Genomic DNA, 17,500 nt, shown 5'->3' on the forward strand with positions numbered 1-17,500 from the left:
GAGAAGGGAGTGAAGGAGGCATGCCACAGCATCCTCTGTCCCCCTCTTGGCCCGATAGGCAAACTGGAAAGGGTCCAGCTGTGACCTGACAGCTGGCAGAATGATGTTCAGAATCAGTTTTTCCAGGCATTTCATCATTATTGAGGTTAGTGCAACGGGTCTATAATGGTTGGGTTCTGAGGGGCGGGGTTTCTTGGGTACTGGTATGATGGTGGATGTTTTCCAGAGGGTGGGTACGGCTGCTGTCCTGTAGGACTCCCAAAAGATGGAGTGAAGGATGGGGGAGAGCTCCATGGCGCAGAGCTTAAGCACCTTTGCCGAGATGCCATCCGGCCCTGGCGCCTTGCCAGGCTTACACCTGGCCAGCAGCTGTCGGACATCCTCCTCGTTGAAGGGGGGATGAGGCGGCTCCTGAAAGGGGAGGGCTCCCAACAGTTCCTCACAGGCAGCAGAGTAGTCTTGACTGTCAAACCGTTTGTAGAAAGTGTTCAGGGTGTTTGCAAAGGTGGTAGGATCCGGAGTTGTACAGTTCTTTTGTTTTGTCTCACCACCAGTAAGGATTTTGACTTTATTGAAGGCTTGTTTTGTGTTCATGCTCCTAAACTCCTCCTCCATATTATTTTTGTATTTTAGCTTGGCCTTAAGAATTTCATTCTTAATTTGCCCATCGATAGCCTTGAGGGCGGCCCAATCTTGGCGTTGAAATGCCTTCTGCTTTTCACTGAGACTATGTTTAATATGGGGGGTGATCCATGGTTTGGAGTTTGGATATTTCTTTATTGTCTTTGTGGGTATAGTGGTGGTGATACAAAACTTGATGTAGTCTGTGATCACGGAAACCCTTTCATCTAGGTCGCCTTCAAAGACGTCCCAGTCCGTGCATGCCAGAGAGCCCTGCAGCTGTGCAGTTGCGTCCTCCGTCCATTGAGGGGCGCAGTAGGTCTGCGGTTTGGACCGCTTCAGCTCTGGTTTGTAGTGCGGGAGAAGAAGCACTGTGTTATGATCCGAGCCTCCCAGCGGAGGATGAGCTCGGACGCTAAAAGCATTTTCGATAGTTCCATAACACAGATCCAGGATCCGTTCCTTCCTCGTGGAAACGTCCACATATTGATGGAGAGAGGGCAGGACCCCCTCGAGTCTACAGTTGTTGTAGTCTCCAAGGAAAAACAACGGGGCTTCGGGGTACCTAGCCATTAGAGAATTAGCTGCATCGGCTACTAGCTCTGCTGCTATTCTGTAGTTAGCTTTAGGCTGGATGTAAACACACCCGACAACCACAGTTGGGAATTCTCTTGGGAGATAGAAGGGGCGGAGTGACAGGGTTAGCATCTCTATGTTAGGTGTACAGACTGTGTTGTGTACCTTGATGTTATTACACCACCTGTTGTTGACATAGATGCAGACCCCTCCGCCACTGTCCTTGTCTGACTGACCTGTCCTGTCCGCCCGTATGATGGTGAATCCATCCAAACTGACATCGGAGTCCGGTATGGTCTCGTCGAGCCAAGTTTCAGTCAGAACGATGATACAGGCTTCTTTGTAGGCTCTCTCCAGTCGGCACTTGGCGTGTAGTATGTCCATCTTGTACCTGAGAGAGCGAACGTTAGCCAGGATGATGGAGGGGAGATGGGGTCTGAAGCGACGCCTCCTCAGTCTGGTCCGTACACCCCCCCTTCTCCCCCTCTTTCTGGGACGCATCTCAGGAGGAAGGTAGTCCATCGGTCTAACATTGCACAAAATAGAGGACCGTAGTTGAAGGAGATCATCCCGGCTGTAGGTGTGGATGAGTGTCCCGTAGTCACCGCTGGCATCCGGCGTTAACGCTGGGCTAACCACCGGAGCCACCGCGGAGCTGTCATTTATTATCCAGAGGATAATAAATACAATCCAGGTTGTTCTGTACACGTCTAGCATGATGGTCGTTTAGCCAGACGGGGGAAACTCATGGGCAGACAAAAGTAAAAAATAAACAAAAATGACGAAAATAGACGAGAAAGACGAAAACACCCAGCACCAAACAAATGAACAGACCGTGCCGTCGCAGCAGAGCATGCGCCGAGCTGTTAGTTCGTAACCCTAGTAACACTAGTATGTGTTTATAGAGTCTACCTTCAGGTTATATTATAGTTAGGTTAGGTGTTTGGGTAGAGCCTACCTTAAGGTTATAAGCTGTGTTTTAGTTAGTTAGGTGTTTGGGTAGAGCCTACCTTAAGGTTATAAGCTGTGTTTTAGTTAGTTAGGTGTTTGGGTAGAGCCTACCTTAAGGTTATAAGCTGTGTTTTAGTTAGTTAGGTGTTTGGGTAGAGCCTACCTTAAGGTTCTAAGCTGTGTTTTAGTTAGTTAGGTGTTTGGGTAGAGCCTACCTTAAGGTTATAAGCTGTGTTTTAGTTAGTTAGGTGTTTGGGTAGAGCCTACCCTAAGGTTATAAGCTGTGTTTTAGTTAGTTAGGTGTTTGGGTAGAGCCTACCTTAAGGTTATAAGCTGTGTTTTAGTTAGTTAGTGTTTGGGTAGAGCCTACCTTAAGGTTATAAGCTGTGTTTTAGTTAGGTGTTTGGGTAGAGCCTACCTTAAGGTTATAAGCTGTGTTTTAGTTAGGTGTTTGGGTAGAGCCTACCTTAAGGTTATAAGCTGTGTTTTAGTTAGTTAGGTGTTTGGGTAGAGCCTACCTTAAGGTTATAAGCTGTGTTTTAGTTAGTTAGTGTTTGGGTAGAGCCTACCTTAAGGTTATAAGCTGTGTTTTAGTTAGGTGTTTGGGTAGAGCCTACCTTAAGGTTCTAAGCTGTGTTTTAGTTAGGTGTTTGGGTAGAGCCTACCCTAAGGTTATAAGCTGTGTTTTAGTTAGTGTTTGGGTAGAGCCTACCTTAAGGTTATAAGCTGTGTTTTAGTTAGGTGTTTGGGTAGAGCCTACCTTAAGGTTATAAGCTGTGTTTTAGTTAGTTAGGTGTTTGGGTAGAGCCTACCTTAAGGTTATAAGCTGTGTTTTAGTTAGTTAGTGTTTGGGTAGAGCCTACCTTAAGGTTATAAGCTGTGTTTTAGTTAGTTAGGTGTTTGGGTAGAGCCTACCCTAAGGTTATAAGCTGTGTTTTAGTTAGTTAGGTGTTTGGGTAGAGCCTACCTTAAGGTTATACGTTGTGTTTTAGTTAGGTGTTTGGTTGGGCCTACCTTAAGGTTATAAGTTGTGTTTTAGTTAGGTTAGGTGTTTGGGTAGAGCCTACCTTAAGGTTATAAGCTGTGTTTTAGTTAGTTAGGTGTTTGGGTAGAGCCTTAAGGTTATAAGCTGTGTTTTAGTTAGTTAGGTGTTTGGGTAGAGCCTACCTTAAGGTTATAAGCTGTGTTTTAGTTAGGTGTTTGGGTAGAGCCTACCTTAAGGTTATAAGCTGTGTTTTAGTTAGTTAGGTGTTTGGGTAGAGCCTACCTTAAGGTTATAAGCTGTGTTTTAGTTAGTTAGGTGTTTGGGTAGAGCCTACCTTAAGGTTATAAGCTGTGTTTTAGTTAGGTGTTTGGGTAGAGCCTACCTTAAGGTTATAAGTTGTGTTTTAGTTAGTTAGTGTTTGGGTAGAGCCTACCTTAAGGTTATAAGCTGTGTTTTAGTTAGGTGTTTGGGTAGAGCCTACCCTAAGGTTATAAGCTGTGTTTTAGTTAGTTAGGTGTTTGGGTAGAGCCTACCTTAAGGTTATAAGCTGTGTTTTAGTTAGTGTTTGGGTAGAGCCTACCCTAAGGTTATAAGCTGTGTTTTAGTTAGTTAGTGTTTGGGTAGAGCCTACCTTAAGGTTATAAGCTGTGTTTTAGTTAGGTGTTTGGGTAGAGCCTACCTTAAGGTTATAAGCTGTGTTTTAGTTAGGTGTTTGGGTAGAGCCTACCTTAAGGTTATAAGTTGTGTTTTAGTTAGGTGTTTGGGTAGAGCCTACCTTAAGGTTATAAGCTGTGTTTTAGTTAGTTAGGTGAGAGCGCTAACAGCGAGACCTATCAGCAGCATTTGACACAGTGAACCACCAGCTGCTCCTAGACACCCTAGCGGAGCTAGGCATCGGTGGAACGGCACTAAAGTGGTTCTCCTCCTACCTCACCGACCGGACCTACCAGGTTTCCTGGAAAGGTCTGTTATCATCCCCCCGAACCCTCCAAACTGGGGTCCCACAGGGATCTGTACTTGGTCCCCTCCTTTTCTCACTGTACACTAAATCCCTTGGCACTATCATCTCTGCCCACAATATATCCTATCACTGCTACGCCGATGACACACAACTGTTCCTATCCTTCCCCCCCTCTACCACTCAGGTGGAAGAGCGCATCACTGCATGCCTGGCTGACATCTCACAGTGGATGTCCTCCAACCATCTCAAGCTGAACCCAGACAAGACTGAGCTTCTCTTCTTCCCAGCTAAGTCCTGCCCTATGCGGGAGCTAACTATTTCCGTAGACAACGCCCTGGTAACGTCTGTCCCAACAGCCAGGAATCTTGGTGTTGTCCTGGACAGTCAGCTCTCGTTCAAACCTCACATCACAGCTGTCACTCGATCCTGTAGGTTCACACTCTATAACATACGACGAATTAGACCGTTCCTCACCCAGGAATCAGCCCAGCTCCTAATCCAGACAACAGTCTTATCAAAACTCGACTACTGTAACTCCCTCCTTACTGGCCTACCAGCATGTGCACTTAAGCCTCTCCAGCTGATCCAAAATGCAGCAGCTCGCTTGGTCTTCAACCAGCCAAAATTCTCACATGTCTCCCCCCTGCTCCGCTCCCTCCACTGGCTCCCGGTCGCTGCCCGCACAGAATACAAAACTCTGATGCTGGCATTCAAAGCAACCAAAGGTATGGCTCCCCCATATCTTACAAGTATGATTGAACCCTACAAACCCTCCCGCGCACTCAGATCAGCCAACGCAGGGAAGCTGGAAGTACCCTCACTAAAAACGCCGGGACAACGCTCCACACGTCCCAAACTCTTCTCCCTTCTGGCTCCAAAACTGTGGAATGCACTTCCCATTGCAGTCAGAACTGCAGCATCACTCCCAATCTTCCGCCGTAGCCTGAAAACCCACCTTTTCAGACTCCATCATGGCCCTTAGCACTTACCCTAAACCCTTAGATAGCATTTCTGTTGGATTATATAGCATTTGATACAGACTTATAGCATGTTATGTAGACAGCACTGTAATTGTATTGTATGTAGTCATAGCACGCCATAGTACACATATATAGCATAGTAGTAAAGATGTATAGTTTATATGTATAGTGTATGTATAGTTTCACTATATAAATATTCCACTGTTACTTTCTTAGCTTACGCATGTTTCATGATAAATGCTTTTTATGTGATGTATTCCCATGCTTTGTTCTTGCTTAAATGTAAGTCGCTCTGGATTAAGAGCGTCTGCTAAATGCCTAAATTGTAAATTGTAAATTGTGTTTGGGTAGAGCCTACCTTAAGGTTATAAGCTGTGTTTTAGTTAGTTAGTGTTTGGGTAGAGCCTACCTTAAGGTTATAAGCTGTGTTTTAGTTAGTTAGGTGTTTGGGTAGAGCCTACCTTAAGGTTATAAGTTGTGTTTTAGTTAGTTAGTGTTTGGGTAGAGCCTACCTTAAGGTTATAAGCTGTGTTTTAGTTAGGTGTTTGGGTAGAGCCTACCTTAAGGTTATAAGCTGTGTTTTAGTTAGGTGTTTGGGTAGAGCCTACCTTAAGGTTATAAGCTGTGTTTTAGTTAGGTGTTTGGGTAGAGCCTACCTTAAGGTTATAAGCTGTGTTTTAGTTAGTTAGGTGTTTGGGTAGAGCCTACGCTAAGGTTATAAGTTGTGTTTTAGTTAGGTGTTTGGGTAGAGCCTACCTTAAGGTTCTAAGCTGTGTTTTAGTTAGTTAGGTGTTTGGGTAGAGCCTACCTTAAGGTTATAAGTTGTGTTTTAGTTAGGTGTTTGGGTAGAGCTTACCTTAAGGTTCTAAGCTGTGTTTTAGTTAGTTAGGTGTTTGGGTAGAGCCTACCTTAAGGTTATAAGCTGTGTTTTAGTTAGGTGTTTGGGTAGAGCCTACCTTAAGGTTCTAAGCTGTGTTTTAGTTAGTTAGGTGTTTGGGTAGAGCCTACCTTAAGGTTATAAGCTGTGTTTTAGTTAGGTTAGGTGTTTGGGTAGAGCCTACCTTAAGGTTATAAGCTGTGTTTTAGTTAGTTAGGTGTTTGGGTAGAGCCTACCTTAAGGTTATAAGCTGTGTTTTAGTTAGGTGTTTGGGTAGAGCCTACCTTAAGGTTATAAGCTGTGTTTTAGTTAGGTGTTTGGGTAGAGCCTACCTTAAGGTTATAAGCTGTGTTTTAGTTAGGTGTTTGGGTAGAGCCTACCTTAAGGTTATAAGCTGTGTTTTAGTTAGTTAGGTGTTTGGGTAGAGCCTACGCTAAGGTTATAAGTTGTGTTTTAGTTAGGTGTTTGGGTAGAGCCTACCTTAAGGTTCTAAGCTGTGTTTTAGTTAGTTAGGTGTTTGGGTAGAGCCTACCTTAAGGTTATAAGTTGTGTTTTAGTTAGGTGTTTGGGTAGAGCTTACCTTAAGGTTCTAAGCTGTGTTTTAGTTAGTTAGGTGTTTGGGTAGAGCCTACCTTAAGGTTATAAGCTGTGTTTTAGTTAGTTAGGTGTTTGGGTAGAGCTTACCTTAAGGTTATAAGCTGTGTTTTAGTTAGGTGTTTGGGTAGAGCCTACCTTAAGGTTATAAGCTGTGTTTTAGTTAGGTGTTTGGGTAGAGCCTACCTTAAGGTTATAAGCTGTGTTTTAGTTAGGTGTTTGGGTAGAGCCTACCTTAAGGTTCTAAGCTGTGTTTTAGTTAGTTAGGTGTTTGGGTAGAGCCTACCTTAAGGTTATAAGCTGTGTTTTAGTTAGTTAGTGTTTGGGTAGAGGCTACCTTAAGGTTCTAAGCTGTGTTTTAGTTAGTTAGTGTTTGGGTAGAGCCTACCTTAAGGTTATAAGCTGTGTTTTAGTTAGTTAGGTGTTTGGGTAGAGCCTACCTTAAGGTTATAAGCTGTGTTTTAGTTAGGTGTTTGGGTAGAGCCTACCTTAAGGTTATAAGCTGTGTTTTAGTTAGTGTTTGGGTAGAGCCTACCTTAAGGTTATAAGCTGTGTTTTAGTTAGGTGTTTGGGTAGAGCCTACCTTAAGGTTATAAGCTGTGTTTTAGTTAGGTGTTTGGGTAGAGCCTACCTTAAGGTTATAAGCTGTGTTTTAGTTAGGTGTTTGGGTAGAGCCTACCTTAAGGTTATAAGCTGTGTTTTAGTTAGTTAGTGTTTGGGTAGAGCCTACCTTAAGGTTATAAGCTGTGTTTTAGTTAGGTGTTTGGGTAGAGCCTACCTTAAGGTTATAAGCTGTGTTTTAGTTAGGTGTTTGGGTAGAGCCTACCTTAAGGTTATAAGCTGTGTTTTAGTTAGGTGTTTGGGTAGAGCCTACCTTAAGGTTATAAGTTGTGTTTTAGTTAGTTAGGTGTTTGGGTAGAGCCTACCTTAAGGTTATAAGCTGTGTTTTAGTTAGTTAGTGTTTGGGTAGAGCCTACCTTAAGGTTATAAGCTGTGTTTTAGTTAGTGTTTGGGTAGAGCCTACCTTAAGGTTATAAGTTGTGTTTTAGTTAGGTGTTTGGGTAGAGCCTACCTTAAGGTTATAAGTTGTGTTTTAGTTAGTTAGGTGTTTGGGTAGAGCCTACCTTAAGGTTATAAGCTGTGTTTTAGTTAGTGTTTGGGTAGAGCCTACCTTAAGGTTATACGTTGTGTTTTAGTTAGGTGTTTGGGTAGAGCCTACCTTAAGGTTATAAGCTGTGTTTTAGTTAGTTAGGTGTTTGGGTAGAGCCTACCTTAAGGTTATAAGCTGTGTTTTAGTTAGTTAGGTGTTTGGGTAGAGCATACCTTAAGGTTATAAGCTGTGTTTTAGTTAGTGTTTGGGTAGAGCCTACCTTAAGGTTATAAGTTGTGTTTTAGTTAGGTGTTTGGGTAGAGCCTACCTTAAGGTTATAAGTTGTGTTTTAGTTAGTTAGGTGTTTGGGTAGAGCCTACCTTAAGGTTATAAGCTGTGTTTTAGTTAGTTAGTGTTTGGGTAGAGCCTACCTTAAGGTTATAAGCTGTGTTTTAGTTAGTTAGTGTTTGGGTAGAGCCTACCTTAAGGTTATAAGCTGTGTTTTAGTTAGTGTTTGGGTAGAGCCTACCTTAAGGTTATACGTTGTGTTTTAGTTAGGTGTTTGGGTAGAGCCTACCTTAAGGTTATAAGCTGTGTTTTAGTTAGTTAGGTGTTTGGGTAGAGCCTACCTTAAGGTTATAAGCTGTGTTTTAGTTAGTTAGGTGTTTGGGTAGAGCCTACCTTAAGGTTATAAGCTGTGTTTTAGTTAGTTAGGTGTTTGGGTAGAGCCTACCTTAAGGTTATAAGCTGTGTTTTAGTTAGGTGTTTGGGTAGAGCCTACCTTAAGGTTATAAGATGTGTTTTAGTTAGGTGTTTGGGTAGAGCCTACCTTAAGGTTATAAGTTGTGTTTTAGTTAGTTAGGTGTTTGGGTAGAGCCTACCTTAAGGTTCTAAGCTGTGTTTTAGTTAGTTAGGTGTTTGGGTAGAGCCTACCTTAAGGTTATAAGCTGTGTTTTAGTTAGTTAGGTGTTTGGGTAGAGCCTACCTTAAGGTTATAAGCTGTGTTTTAGTTAGGTGTTTGGGTAGAGCCTACCTTAAGGTTATAAGATGTGTTTTAGTTAGGTGTTTGGGTAGAGCCTACCTTAAGGTTATAAGCTGTGTTTTAGTTAGTTAGGTGTTTGGGTAGAGCCTACCTTAAGGTTATAAGCTGTGTTTTAGTTAGTTAGTGTTTGGGTAGAGCCTACCTTAAGGTTATAAGCTGTGTTTTAGTTAGTTAGTGTTTGGGTAGAGCCTACCTTAAGGTTATAAGTTGTGTTTTAGTTAGTTAGGTGTTTGGGTAGAGCCTACCTTAAGGTTATAAGCTGTGTTTTAGTTAGGTGTTTGGGTAGAGCCTACCCTAAGGTTATAAGTTGTGTTTTAGTTAGTGTTTGGGTAGAGCCTACCTTAAGGTTATAAGCTGTGTTTTAGTTAGTTAGGTGTTTGGGTAGAGCCTACCTTAAGGTTATAAGCTGTGTTTTAGTTAGTTAGGTGTTTGGGTAGAGCCTACCTTAAGGTTATAAGCTGTGTTTTAGTTAGTTAGGTGTTTGGGTAGAGCCTACGCTAAGGTTCTAAGCTGTGTTTTAGTTAGGTGTTTGGGTAGAGCCTACCTTAAGGTTATAAGCTGTGTTTTAGTTAGTGTTTGGGTAGAGCCTACCTTAAGGTTATAAGCTGTGTTTTAGTTAGGTGTTTGGGTAGAGCCTACCTTAAGGTTATAAGCTGTGTTTTAGTTAGGTGTTTGGGTAGAGCCTACCTTAAGGTTATAAGCTGTGTTTTAGTTAGTTAGTGTTTGGGTAGAGCCTACCTTAAGGTTATAAGCTGTGTTTTAGTTAGTTAGGTGTTTGGGTAGAGCCTACCTTAAGGTTATACGTTGTGTTTTAGTTAGGTGTTTGGTTGGGCCTACCTTAAGGTTATAAGTTGTGTTTTAGTTAGGTTAGGTGTTTGGGTAGAGCCTACCTTAAGGTTATAAGCTGTGTTTTAGTTAGTTAGTGTTTGGGTAGAGCCTTAAGGTTATAAGCTGTGTTTTAGTTAGTTAGGTGTTTGGGTAGAGCCTACCTTAAGGTTATAAGCTGTGTTTTAGTTAGTTAGGTGTTTGGGTAGAGCCTACCTTAAGGTTATAAGCTGTGTTTTAGTTAGGTGTTTGGGTAGAGCCTACCTTAAGGTTATAAGTTGTGTTTTAGTTAGTTAGTGTTTGGGTAGAGCCTACCTTAAGGTTATAAGCTGTGTTTTAGTTAGGTGTTTGGGTAGAGCCTACCCTAAGGTTATAAGCTGTGTTTTAGTTAGTTAGGTGTTTGGGTAGAGCCTACCTTAAGGTTATAAGCTGTGTTTTAGTTAGTGTTTGGGTAGAGCCTACCCTAAGGTTATAAGCTGTGTTTTAGTTAGTTAGTGTTTGGGTAGAGCCTACCTTAAGGTTATAAGCTGTGTTTTAGTTAGTTAGGTGTTTGGGTAGAGCCTACCTTAAGGTTATAAGCTGTGTTTTAGTTAGGTGTTTGGGTAGAGCCTACCTTAAGGTTATAAGCTGTGTTTTAGTTAGGTGTTTGGGTAGAGCCTACCTTAAGGTTATAAGTTGTGTTTTAGTTAGGTGTTTGGGTAGAGCCTACCTTAAGGTTATAAGCTGTGTTTTAGTTAGTTAGGTGTTTGGGTAGAGCCTACCTTAAGGTTATAAGCTGTGTTTTAGTTAGTTAGTGTTTGGGTAGAGCCTACCTTAAGGTTATAAGCTGTGTTTTAGTTAGTTAGGTGTTTGGGTAGAGCCTACCTTAAGGTTATAAGTTGTGTTTTAGTTAGTTAGTGTTTGGGTAGAGCCTACCTTAAGGTTATAAGCTGTGTTTTAGTTAGGTGTTTGGGTAGAGCCTACCTTAAGGTTATAAGCTGTGTTTTAGTTAGGTGTTTGGGTAGAGCCTACCTTAAGGTTATAAGCTGTGTTTTAGTTAGTTAGGTGTTTGGGTAGAGCCTACGCTAAGGTTATAAGTTGTGTTTTAGTTAGGTGTTTGGGTAGAGCCTACCTTAAGGTTCTAAGCTGTGTTTTAGTTAGTTAGGTGTTTGGGTAGAGCCTACCTTAAGGTTATAAGTTGTGTTTTAGTTAGGTGTTTGGGTAGAGCTTACCTTAAGGTTCTAAGCTGTGTTTTAGTTAGTTAGGTGTTTGGGTAGAGCCTACCTTAAGGTTATAAGCTGTGTTTTAGTTAGGTGTTTGGGTAGAGCCTACCTTAAGGTTCTAAGCTGTGTTTTAGTTAGTTAGGTGTTTGGGTAGAGCCTACCTTAAGGTTATAAGCTGTGTTTTAGTTAGGTTAGGTGTTTGGGTAGAGCCTACCTTAAGGTTATAAGCTGTGTTTTAGTTAGTTAGGTGTTTGGGTAGAGCCTACCTTAAGGTTATAAGCTGTGTTTTAGTTAGGTGTTTGGGTAGAGCCTACCTTAAGGTTATAAGCTGTGTTTTAGTTAGGTGTTTGGGTAGAGCCTACCTTAAGGTTATAAGCTGTGTTTTAGTTAGGTGTTTGGGTAGAGCCTACCTTAAGGTTATAAGCTGTGTTTTAGTTAGTTAGGTGTTTGGGTAGAGCCTACGCTAAGGTTATAAGTTGTGTTTTAGTTAGGTGTTTGGGTAGAGCCTACCTTAAGGTTCTAAGCTGTGTTTTAGTTAGTTAGGTGTTTGGGTAGAGCCTACCTTAAGGTTATAAGCTGTGTTTTAGTTAGTTAGGTGTTTGGGTAGAGCTTACCTTAAGGTTATAAGCTGTGTTTTAGTTAGGTGTTTGGGTAGAGCCTACCTTAAGGTTATAAGCTGTGTTTTAGTTAGGTGTTTGGGTAGAGCCTACCTTAAGGTTATAAGCTGTGTTTTAGTTAGGTGTTTGGGTAGAGCCTACCTTAAGGTTCTAAGCTGTGTTTTAGTTAGTTAGGTGTTTGGGTAGAGCCTACCTTAAGGTTATAAGCTGTGTTTTAGTTAGTTAGTGTTTGGGTAGAGGCTACCTTAAGGTTCTAAGCTGTGTTTTAGTTAGTTAGTGTTTGGGTAGAGCCTACCTTAAGGTTATAAGCTGTGTTTTAGTTAGTTAGGTGTTTGGGTAGAGCCTACCTTAAGGTTATAAGCTGTGTTTTAGTTAGGTGTTTGGGTAGAGCCTACCTTAAGGTTATAAGCTGTGTTTTAGTTAGTGTTTGGGTAGAGCCTACCTTAAGGTTATAAGCTGTGTTTTAGTTAGGTGTTTGGGTAGAGCCTACCTTAAGGTTATAAGCTGTGTTTTAGTTAGGTGTTTGGGTAGAGCCTACCTTAAGGTTATAAGCTGTGTTTTAGTTAGGTGTTTGGGTAGAGCCTACCTTAAGGTTATAAGCTGTGTTTTAGTTAGTTAGTGTTTGGGTAGAGCCTACCTTAAGGTTATAAGCTGTGTTTTAGTTAGGTGTTTGGGTAGAGCCTACCTTAAGGTTATAAGCTGTGTTTTAGTTAGGTGTTTGGGTAGAGCCTACCTTAAGGTTATAAGCTGTGTTTTAGTTAGGTGTTTGGGTAGAGCCTACCTTAAGGTTATAAGTTGTGTTTTAGTTAGTTAGGTGTTTGGGTAGAGCCTACCTTAAGGTTATAAGCTGTGTTTTAGTTAGTTAGTGTTTGGGTAGAGCCTACCTTAAGGTTATAAGCTGTGTTTTAGTTAGTGTTTGGGTAGAGCCTACCTTAAGGTTATAAGTTGTGTTTTAGTTAGGTGTTTGGGTAGAGCCTACCTTAAGGTTATAAGTTGTGTTTTAGTTAGTTAGGTGTTTGGGTAGAGCCTACCTTAAGGTTATAAGCTGTGTTTTAGTTAGTGTTTGGGTAGAGCCTACCTTAAGGTTATACGTTGTGTTTTAGTTAGGTGTTTGGGTAGAGCCTACCTTAAGGTTATAAGCTGTGTTTTAGTTAGTTAGGTGTTTGGGTAGAGCCTACCTTAAGGTTATAAGCTGTGTTTTAGTTAGTTAGGTGTTTGGGTAGAGCCTACCTTAAGGTTATAAGCTGTGTTTTAGTTAGTGTTTGGGTAGAGCCTACCTTAAGGTTATAAGCTGTGTTTTAGTTAGTTAGGTGTTTGGGTAGAGCCTACCTTAAGGTTATAAGCTGTGTTTTAGTTAGTTAGGTGTTTGGGTAGAGCCTACCTTAAGGTTATAAGCTGTGTTTTAGTTAGTTAGGTGTTTGGGTAGAGCCTACCTTAAGGTTATAAGTTGTGTTTTAGTTAGGTGTTTGGGTAGAGCCTACCTTAAGGTTATAAGCTGTGTTTTAGTTAGTTAGTGTTTGGGTAGAGCCTACCTTAAGGTTATAAGCTGTGTTTTAGTTAGTTAGGTGTTTGGGTAGAGCCTACCTTAAGGTTATAAGCTGTGTTTTAGTTAGTTAGTGTTTGGGTAGAGCCTACCTTAAGGTTATAAGCTGTGTTTTAGTTAGTTAGTGTTTGGGTAGAGCCTACCTTAAGGTTATAAGTTGTGTTTTAGTTAGGTGTTTGGGTAGAGCCTACCTTAAGGTTATAAGCTGTGTTTTAGTTAGTGTTTGGGTAGAGCCTACCTTAAGGTTATAAGTTGTGTTTTAGTTAGGTGTTTGGGTAGAGCCTACCTTAAGGTTATAAGTTGTGTTTTAGTTAGTTAGGTGTTTGGGTAGAGCCTACCTTAAGGTTATAAGCTGTGTTTTAGTTAGTTAGTGTTTGGGTAGAGCCTACCTTAAGGTTATAAGTTGTGTTTTAGTTAGGTGTTTGGGTAGAGCCTACCTTAAGGTTATAAGCTGTGTTTTAGTTAGTGTTTGGGTAGAGCCTACCTTAAGGTTATAAGTTGTGTTTTAGTTAGGTGTTTGGGTAGAGCCTACCTTAAGGTTATAAGTTGTGTTTTAGTTAGTTAGGTGTTTGGGTAGAGCCTACCTTAAGGTTATAAGCTGTGTTTTAGTTAGTTAGTGTTTGGGTAGAGCCTACCTTAAGGTTATAAGTTGTGTTTTAGTTAGGTGTTTGGGTAGAGCCTACCTTAAGGTTATAAGCTGTGTTTTAGTTAGTGTTTGGGTAGAGCCTACCTTAAGGTTATAAGTTGTGTTTTAGTTAGGTGTTTGGGTAGAGCCTACCTTAAGGTTATAAGTTGTGTTTTAGTTAGTTAGGTGTTTGGGTAGAGCCTACCTTAAGGTTATAAGCTGTGTTTTAGTTAGGTGTTTGGGTAGAGCCTACCTTAAGGTTATAAGCTGTGTTTTAGTTAGTTAGTGTTTGGGTAGAGCCTACCTTAAGGTTATAAGCTGTGTTTTAGTTAGTTAGTGTTTGGGTAGAGCCTACCTTAAGGTTATAAGTTGTGTTTTAGTTAGGTGTTTGGGTAGAGCCTACCTTAAGGTTATAAGCTGTGTTTTAGTTAGTGTTTGGGTAGAGCCTACCTTAAGGTTATACGTTGTGTTTTAGTTAGGTGTTTGGGTAGAGCCTACCTTAAGGTTATAAGCTGTGTTTTAGTTAGTTAGGTGTTTGGGTAGAGCCTACCTTAAGGTTATAAGCTGTGTTTTAGTTAGTTAGGTGTTTGGGTAGAGCCTACCTTAAGGTTATAAGCTGTGTTTTAGTTAGTTAGGTGTTTGGGTAGAGCCTACCTTAAGGTTATAAGCTGTGTTTTAGTTAGGTGTTTGGGTAGAGCCTACCTTAAGGTTATAAGATGTGTTTTAGTTAGGTGTTTGGGTAGAGCCTACCTTAAGGTTATAAGTTGTGTTTTAGTTAGTTAGGTGTTTGGGTAGAGCCTACCTTAAGGTTCTAAGCTGTGTTTTAGTTAGTTAGGTGTTTGGGTAGAGCCTACCTTAAGGTTATAAGCTGTGTTTTAGTTAGTTAGGTGTTTGGGTAGAGCCTACCTTAAGGTTATAAGCTGTGTTTTAGTTAGTGTTTGGGTAGAGCCTACCCTAAGGTTATAAGCTGTGTTTTAGTTAGTTAGGTGTTTGGGTAGAGCCTACCTTAAGGTTCTAAGCTGTGTTTTAGTTAGTTAGGTGTTTGGGTAGAGCCTACCTTAAGGTTATAAGCTGTGTTTTAGTTAGTGTTTGGGTAGAGCCTACCTTAAGGTTATAAGTTGTGTTTTAGTTAGGTGTTTGGGTAGAGCCTACCTTAAGGTTATAAGTTGTGTTTTAGTTAGTTAGGTGTTTGGGTAGAGCCTACCTTAAGGTTATAAGCTGTGTTTTAGTTAGTTAGTGTTTGGGTAGAGCCTACCTTAAGGTTATAAGCTGTGTTTTAGTTAGTTAGTGTTTGGGTAGAGCCTACCTTAAGGTTATAAGCTGTGTTTTAGTTAGTTAGGTGTTTGGGTAGAGCCTACCTTAAGGTTATAAGCTGTGTTTTAGTTAGTTAGGTGTTTGGGTAGAGCCTACCTTAAGGTTATAAGCTGTGTTTTAGTTAGTTAGGTGTTTGGGTAGAGCCTACCTTAAGGTTATAAGTTGTGTTTTAGTTAGTTAGTGTTTGGGTAGAGCCTACCTTAAGGTTATAAGTTGTGTTTTAGTTAGTTAGTGTTTGGGTAGAGCCTACCTTAAGGTTATACGTTGTGTTTTAGTTAGTTAGTGTTTGGGTAGAGCCTACCTTAAGGTTATAAGCTGTGTTTTAGTTAGGTGTTTGGGTAGAGCCTACCTTAAGGTTATAAGTTGTGTTTTAGTTAGTTAGGTGTTTGGGTAGAGCCTACCTTAAGGTTATAAGTTGTGTTTTAGTTAGTTAGGTGTTTGGGTAGAGCCTACCTTAAGGTTATACGTTGTGTTTTAGTTAGGTGTTTGGGTAGAGCCTACCTTAAGGTTATAAGCTGTGTTTTAGTTAGGTGTTTGGGTAGAGCCTACCTTAAGGTTATAAGTTGTGTTTTAGTTAGTTAGGTGTTTGGGTAGAGCCTACCTTAAGGTTATAAGCTGTGTTTTAGTTAGTTAGGTGTTTGGGTAGAGCCTACCTTAAGGTTATAAGCTGTGTTTTAGTTAGTTAGGTGTTTGGGTAGAGCCTACCTTAAGGTTATAAGCTGTGTTTTAGTTAGTTAGGTGTTTGGGTAGAGCCTACCTTAAGGTTATAAGTTGTGTTTTAGTTAGTTAGTGTTTGGGTAGAGCCTACCTTAAGGTTATAAGTTGTGTTTTAGTTAGTTAGGTGTTTGGGTAGAGCCTACCTTAAGGTTATAAGTTGTGTTTTAGTTAGTTAGGTGTTTGGGTAGAGCCTACCTTAAGGTTATAAGCTGTGTTTTAGTTAGTTAGGTGTTTGGGTAGAGCCTACCTTAAGGTTATAAGCTGTGTTTTAGTTAGTTAGGTGTTTGGGTAGAGCCTACCTTAAGGTTATAAGCTGTGTTTTAGTTAGTTAGTGTTTGGGTAGAGCCTACCTTAAGGTTATAAGCTGTGTTTTAGTTAGTTAGGTGTTTGGGTAGAGCCTACCCTAAGGTTATAAGCTGTGTTTTAGTTAGTTAGGTGTTTGGGTAGAGCCTACCTTAAGGTTATACGTTGTGTTTTAGTTAGGTGTTTGGTTGGGCCTACCTTAAGGTTATAAGTTGTGTTTTAGTTAGGTTAGGTGTTTGGGTAGAGCCTACCTTAAGGTTATAAGTTGTGTTTTAGTTAGTTAGGTGTTTGGGTAGAGCCTACCTTAAGGTTATAAGCTGTGTTTTAGTTAGTTAGGTGTTTGGGTAGAGCCTTAAGGTTATAAGCTGTGTTTTAGTTAGTTAGTGTTTGGGTAGAGCCTACCTTAAGGTTATAAGCTGTGTTTTAGTTAGTTAGTGTTTGGGTAGAGCCTTAAGGTTATAAGCTGTGTTTTAGTTAGTTAGTGTTTGGGTAGAGCCTACCTTAAGGTTATAAGCTGTGTTTTAGTTAGTTAGGTGTTTGAGTAGAGCCTACCTTAAGGTTATAAGTTGTGTTTTAGTTAGTTAGGTGTTTGGGTAGAGCCTACCTTAAGGTTATAAGTTGTGTTTTAGTTAGTTAGTGTTTGGGTAGAGCCTACCTTAAGGTTATAAGCTGTGTTTTAGTTAGTTAGGTGTTTGGGTAGAGCCTACCTTAAGGTTATAAGTTGTGTTTTAGTTAGGTGTTTGAGTAGAGCCTACCTTAAGGTTATAAGTTGTGTTTTAGTTAGTTAGGTGTTTGGGTAGAGCCTACCTTAAGGTTATAAGTTGTGTTTTAGTTAGTTAGTGTTTGGGTAGAGCCTACCTTAAGGTTATAAGCTGTGTTTTAGTTAGTTAGGTGTTTGGGTAGAGCCTACCCTAAGGTTATAAGCTGTGTTTTAGTTAGTTAGGTGTTTGGGTAGAGCCTACCTTAAGGTTATACGTTGTGTTTTAGTTAGGTGTTTGGTTGGGCCTACCTTAAGGTTATAAGTTGTGTTTTAGTTAGGTTAGGTGTTTGGGTAGAGCCTACCTTAAGGTTATAAGCTGTGTTTTAGTTAGTTAGGTGTTTGGGTAGAGCCTACCTTAAGGTTATAAGCTGTGTTTTAGTTAGTTAGGTGTTTGGGTAGAGCCTACCTTAAGGTTATAAGCTGTGTTTTAGTTAGTTAGGTGTTTGGGTAGAGCCTACCTTAAGGTTATAAGTTGTGTTTTAGTTAGTTAGTGTTTGGGTAGAGCCTACCTTAAGGTTATAAGCTGTGTTTTAGTTAGGTGTTTGGGTAGAGCCTACCTTAAGGTTATAAGCTGTGTTTTAGTTAGTTAGTGTTTGGGTAGAGCCTACCTTAAGGTTATAAGCTGTGTTTTAGTTAGGTGTTTGGGTAGAGCCTACCTTAAGGTTATAAGTTGTGTTTTAGTTAGGTGTTTGAGTAGAGCCTACCTTAAGGTTATAAGTTGTGTTTTAGTTAGTTAGGTGTTTGGGTAGAGCCTACCTTAAGGTTATAAGCTGTGTTTTAGTTAGTTAGTGTTTGGGTAGAGCCTACCTTAAGGTTATAAGTTGTGTTTTAGTTAGTTAGGTGTTTGGGTAGAGCCTACCTTAAGGTTATAAGTTGTGTTTTAGTTAGTTAGGTGTTTGGGTAGAGCCTACCTTAAG

At 40.6% G+C, this 17,500-nt stretch overlaps 1 protein-coding gene across 1 annotated transcript in view; it reads right to left on the reverse strand.

The window, feature by feature from the left end:
- The window catches only part of LOC310872683 (leucine-rich repeat and calponin homology domain-containing protein 2-like), a 48,646-nt gene that overhangs the window by 24,506 nt on the left and 6,640 nt on the right, over positions 1 to 17,500 (reverse strand). The gene's annotated exons all lie outside the window — the stretch shown is intronic.

This window comes from Protomyctophum parallelum (assembly GCF_964188405.1).
Source record: "Protomyctophum parallelum genome assembly, chromosome: 1".
In the NCBI taxonomy this organism is placed as follows: Eukaryota; Metazoa; Chordata; class Actinopteri; order Myctophiformes; family Myctophidae; genus Protomyctophum; species Protomyctophum parallelum.